We start from the raw sequence: 7,013 nt of genomic DNA on the forward strand, positions 1-7,013 counted from the left end.
GGACCTTCGATTCATACCAGTTGATGCTGTACATCACTCCAGATGTTGTAGCTGCTCTACCAGCATTCCGTGCGGTCACAGGTTGTGACACAACAAGCCAGTTCAGTAGTAAAAGGAAGAGGTCGACCTGGAACATATTTATCGCACAACCAGATTTGTTGCAACAAACAGAAGAAAGTGGTGCCTTCGACATGAAAAAGGCAGAATCATTAGTCATCAAAGTGTACAATCCAGCATCTACTGCAATTAGCATTAATACACCAAGAGCTGACATGTTGGAGATCTAGAGAAACTCCTACCGACACAAGAGTATATGTGGACGTCTACTGAGGATGTCATGGTCCCTATGTTCAGGAACGAATGCTGTAAACTAGATTTACTCACCTGTAAATGCACAATAAGCAGATTCTCCTCACCCAGGTGGAGTTGCGCCAAGAACAGCTTCGGATGTTCCCTTGGATGCAATTGTGCTATGTCACCAACCTTACCAACCTCCCCAGAAAAGATGGACTCTGAAGGTGACTAGAGGTGACATTATTTCACAGCCCTTGGCACTGTGATGTACTTTTTATATACTTCATAATACTACACGTATTCACGTGTTGTTTCACCCAGTTGATAACCTAATGAAATGTTCGTGCAAAAGTGCAGTATATCTACAAATTTGAGTGAAACAATGTCCATTTTAATTGAAATCTGACTTTGGGGGTGGGTTGGTGTCGCTTAAGAAATGAGCTTTCACTATATCATTTGTTTTAGTGTAAGGGACCAGTTTACCACAGAACCCAGTGAATAACATACATCATTGAAAAGACATTGTAAAAAACTTTCCTAAGAGATATTACCTTGTTGAAGAACTATATTAGATCTTGATTTTGAAGACAGGTAAAAATGGCAGCCATCTTAAAATTCAAGTTTAGCCAACATAGATGTTCATAGAAAAACTTGAAACATCATTTTTCTTTATGATTTTATTATTTTTGTGGTTTTAAGCAGTGTTGCAATTATACCACGCATCCACTACATTAGCATAATCTACAACCATATCCAAATAAGCAATTTTAGTCAAAATCTTTTGGGGGGTGGGTTAATATTATATACAATATCTCAGCCCCTATTTAATATATTTTCATTTTGTTTTCTGCATAGGATAACGTAAAGGTTACTTACCTCACCAGATGAAATGCTGACTAGAGGTAACATTATTTCACAGCCCTTGACTCTGTGATGTAATTTTCATATACATATATCCTATAAATATATATCCTACTGTCATAGCGACTGATTTACGACAACCATTGTCTGAAGAACATTTGATTTAAAAGGCTAATTACCCTGTAGCCATGACATGTGCATGTCTCCATAACTTAATTGTCATCATGTATTAGGCGCTGATCCCCGTTGTTAATCCTCACCACCATTTCATTGTATATTGACTGTCAGCCAACCTGGGCTACTATATCACTTCCCGTTAATTACTGTTATTTATAGTATGACATTTATTGCCTTAACTGTTCATCCCCTGAGCTGTGTCGGTTCATCACCCCCAGAAGTCCCATGTCCAGAGCAACATCATTGTCTGTCCGTTGTTCATTAATATATATGTGTTACCATTACACGGTGTTAGTCAAACTTGGTATTCAGAGCATGGGTGTCAGGACCACCTCGAGCAGGATGTGCGGCTCGTAGGCAACGTCCAGAGGTTGAGCTGGAGCTCCGCTCACCTCATGTATGCCTGAGATGGAAGGTCTGCTCATCGCTGTGTTTGTGTTGTCAGAGCAGGTATTCCGCTCATTGTGCAATTGTTGTTTATTGTTTACATGTCAAGCATAAAGCGTTCCGGGACAGTGATGTCAATTTTGTTCTTTAATCCCCCAAGAGCTAATTCCCCGTCAACACGCCCGTTGACAACTGTTTTTTTGTTGTTGTTGTTTTTTTCACTGTCCCGGAACGCTGTTGTCGTACATCAGTCGCTATGACACTACACAGACTCACTACATTCGTACTTACAGGATCGTAAATCAGATAACATGTTGTCATGTATGTCAAGCTCGAAATCGAAAACTCCGATATAGACTCAAACAATCATTCTTCAAGTGTAGACATCGCCACACAGATCACGATCGACAGGACCCGGATATACGGCATAATAAGTTAAGCCTAATATGTCATATGTGTAATAAATCATATCAGGATATTTCTTTTAATTATTAGGATTAATCAATACTGCACAGTTGTAAACGACAAACATATTCATTAGGTCCAGTCGTGATGTGTCGTGTTCTGTTTCAGCCGATCAAGTATCAGAGAGACGAAACTCACGTGGCTCTCCGCCGACTGTGATCTTAGAGGGACATCTATAAACGATACATCTATTTGATAGATGAGTTGACATGGCTGTTTATGCTGCGTTTATAACACACTAACCTTTACCTGCGCCAGGCTGTGGGTCCTACCTATCGTCGTCAGCAGTGTTATAACTACGTACTCTGCAGTCGCGGCTGTAAATGGCGACAGAGGTTGTGGTGAACTGGGCTAGGTCAACGTACACCGACATGTGACGGGTATGTGCAAGCTAAAGAAATTCCGGTACCAACAATTGACGTGAAATGTACGAATTACACAAGTGAGTGTAAATGAGCTGAGTTTTACGCCGCTTCCAGCAATATTCCAGCAATACCACGGCGGGAGACAACAGAAATGGGCTTCACGCGTTGTACCAATAAAAGGATCGAACCCAGGACTTCGCTGTGACGAGTGATTGCTTTGACTACTAGGCTACCCCACCGCCCCTTATTTTGTAATGACATGGTGAATCAATATGAATCCAAGGAATTAATTATCTTATCAGACATACAGACATAATTATTATTAGTAGGTAAAAGTTTACCTGTACATACACTACTGTTCGAAAGTAACATCCCATTCGCCTCGATATAGATACAAATATTTTGCAACTGATAGGATAAGATGAGAGATATGGTAAGATAACGTTTATTTTCCAGAAGGACATGTTGGTGACATCAGTACACAGGTCTCAACCTCTTCCACATTACTCATCCATTTTTGTTCATTCTGATCGAGACTCGATTATTCACAGCCCGCCATATCTGAATATTGCCGAGTGAGCCGAGAACAACACATAAACAATCAAGGCACCAAGACAGCCAGTCATACATTGTCGTGTTACAGTTACTCTAGTTGCTCATCACAGACGACACACTTGTATTTGTTCTACAGTGAAAATAATCAATCATTCAGTACCCGTGATGCCAGTCGTAAAACAGTTTGGCCGAATGTGATGTGGTGGCATGGTGTGACGCTTCATCAACGCACTAGCATCTGTACCGAAATGTCGCTAGGAAAGAGTATGAAGTTGAAGTCATTTTTCTCATTGATACTAAAGTCTGTTAAATGCCACCTGCAGATATTGTTTCTGGTGTAATGCACTACTGTTGTTATCGATCGACCAGCTTACATACCATAAGGTTATTTGAGTATTGTAAATTATCAGGGAACGATCGACACAGATGGAGACCCTCTCAGGAGGGTGAGTATCGAATGTCGATTGTGTAAAACAATATTTGCAATATTACCATGGAGGACATTTAAGCTCTAGATTAAATCGACTTGTGATTACAATGGTCGTATTTTTCAATAAGTAACGGTGGAAGTTTCATATGTTTCTAAACTCCACGTGGCCGGAATCGCATCAACTGTTGCTATAGTTTCAGAAGGTGTACGTTACACAGACAGGTCGTGTTGTTAACCACGGTGCTGACATCAACACGCAACATAGGCAATATGTATGACACACAACCAGTGGTTAATGAAACGCGAGCCGTGGTTCATGCTCTGAAAACATGGTAGCGTGTTGCCAGCAATACATTATCAATGCTTACTATGTAATATTCGACTTTCGCATTGTGTTACCCTCTACTGCTAAGCATGACCTTGATCTACCAAGAATATTGCTGGGCAATGTATACACAGACCATTCCAGGACCTTTAAAGAGGAGTCAAATGCAAAGGGTTTTAAAGGGGGTGTCTATTTACGACTTGAGACTGAGGGCTACGATGTTCATATAATTTTGCCCTCACTCTATAAAGGTTCATATTCCAATAAACTTATATAATGTGACAGTAAATTCTTATAAGGTTTTATATCACTTTCCTATACATCGAGGGGTGTAGCGCTCGATCTGTACGTGTGACTTCATGTTTACACTGACAGCCATACGACAACCAGCTGTATCGAGGAAAATAGATCCCCCAAAAGTGAGGTGACATGAGCGTATGTATGCTCATCTTGCTTTAAAGGAACATCTGTCGTGGTTTGTTAACGAGAAATGTATTAAAGAAATATCATCATTGGTAGGGATAGGTTACGAACTACCTCGGTAGGTCAGTCAAAATGACACCGCGTCGTAATACATTTACATCAAGTACAAGACGTAAACAAATGGAAGATACAATAAACGTGACGGGAGAGATTTCCGAAGTTGTTAATGAACCTGTGGCGGTTACATGTGTTAATCATCACCGATCAGTTGGCCAATCACTGAAAGGTGATTGTAAAGATGTGTCAAATAGATCCTAAGGTAAATTCGTAGATTGGTGTAGACTGCCACTGTCTCAGTCTAGCCACTGATCTAGTCGATACTACGATGGTTTGGATGTGCATTTCTTCGATTTGTTCACTAGAATGGTGGTAGCGAGGATATTCGTGAACGATCATACATACAAACTCTCTTACGTTGCGCAATGTATGCGGAAACGCTGACTTCAAGATTAAATGGTCTACATGATCAGATCAAAGCTTTTTGTATGTATTCGTGCTTGGGGTTCCTATGGGTCTCCCTAGGAAGGTGGAAGAAGTCCGTCAGTGTTTACATCATTTCAAGAACACGGTCTCATGAAAAACGTTTGAACGTCAAATTGTGTCGTTCATACGCTTATGAACGTCAGTTACGCGGTCATGTGACCGGCCTCTCTTCCAATGAAAAAGCCTTATATCGTGTCAAATTCAAATTAAAAAAATATTTCACAATCAGTCTAGGGTGTGGACGCTTATTTAAAATTTGGTGTCATGCATTGAGGTTCTTGTGACATTTTCAGAAGAATTACCAAGATTTTTGGGACGGTTTCAGGTCCAATTTACCATGACTTTGGGAAATATTCGATTCTGATTGGTCAACCAGAGGTAATAAATCACAATAACCATCTCTGATTTGCTGAATTGACGACCGCATCACCGCGGAAGATGATACTAACAGGCGAGTACAAAGCTATTAAGTATGTGAGTGAGTTGGTGAGTGAAGGAGATGGGTTTAAAGATGCTTTTAACAACATCCGAGTGATATCACCTTAAACTCGGACGAACGCCAGAAATGAAGCAGGTCTCAGACTTTAAGACATTGGACAACTGAAAAATCTAGAAACATAATCGGGGCTAACCGGGATTAGAACCTACTATATAGTTGTATGATGATAATGAAAGACAATAGTGGTAACACATACTACAACCGGTATGACATCAGATGTCATGACCGCCAACGAATGACGATGGTGGTAAGATGGGAAACTGAGGGTTGGTGAATAATACCGCCACGATTTGTTAAAGCATTCATTCACGCGACGAGGCATACTGCATATAAGTCTCCCAAAGACGATTTGAGGAAGTCTGACCCACTCCTCTTGAAGCGCCTCGCCAAGTTCAGCCAACGTGGCACATGAAGCTTTCATTTCCCAGACGTGTTCAATATGAGAACGGTCTCGGTACATTGCTGGCCATGGCATTCTATTATGGTTGTGCTGCTGGAGGAAGAATTAACGATTCGTACACGGTGAGCACGGGCGTTGTCGTCCCGAAAGACAAAACGTCGACCCACGCGCCTTGCAGAACGGGACAGCATAGGGTGTCAGTATGGTGTCCCGACAGTACTGCCCAGTGTCCCTTCCTTGCACAATATGGATTGGGTTCGATCAGACACAGTGACACAATAACCGATCCATCGCCAAATATGTCATGAGGTCTCTTGTTGACGTTGGCTTGGCGCACATTCCATGCTAATCACAGACTGTGAAACATTGAACGTATTGGCCACTGCACGCTGACTTCCTCCTGTTTCGAACATGCCAATAGCCGAGCGGACGCGGCACCGCTAGTTCTTATACAAACTGAATAAAATCATGTTAATCACAACTGTATGATAAGCAGAATCAATACGATTAAAGGACATAATGGTCAACAACAATTAATCGATCTTCCTTGAAAGTGTCAAAACCAGGAATGACACTCTACGCATGTCTGTGGCGACTGTGTGAAGCACGTGCAAACTGTATGCTGTATTTTTGTGTTACGTTTTACAGATATAAACGTTCTTTCATAGCATGTTGAGACTTATCTTTCTTCTCATACTCGGTGTGAACATTTTATTTCCAGATACCCTACTTTTTTTTAAGAGTATAAAATTCAGTGATCTGGAACATATGCAACCTTTTCAGAACCCATTTCTCACAGGATGTCACAATACCCAGCAGACGTTTGCTGTGATGGATGTGCATATATAATTGCGCTCAGAGGGATGTTAATCTCACGTGATGTGACAATACCCAAACAAATATACCATGAAGCGTTTCAACATACAACTGGCATCATATAAAAGATATCTTGGTCTTACTGGATGTTCCAGTAGATCGCAAACACATGACCGTATATAATTGATGTAATAAGAGTTTGGTCTTGTGGGACAAACCCAGGACAAGTACCGTTCATGCCACCTTGACTTTCATGTAGGTGTTGTGTTTAATGTTGACATTGATTATGTCAAGTGGGGAACTGATACATGTACTTGTTTAGCCGAAGCAACCGCCAGACATTGTGATGAACTTCATGCCCCAGCTGTAACGTGGACTCGCTGGCAATGTGGGTGTGTCTCTTTGACTGCCCTACTGGAAGACAGAGCTAGGGTACACAGACACTCAGAAGAGTTTGCTCTGATAATAGATCA

Source organism: Haliotis cracherodii, unplaced genomic scaffold (genome assembly GCF_022045235.1).
Source record: "Haliotis cracherodii isolate W230 unplaced genomic scaffold, xgHalCrac1.p SCAF_10, whole genome shotgun sequence".
Taxonomy (NCBI): Eukaryota; Metazoa; Mollusca; class Gastropoda; order Lepetellida; family Haliotidae; genus Haliotis; species Haliotis cracherodii.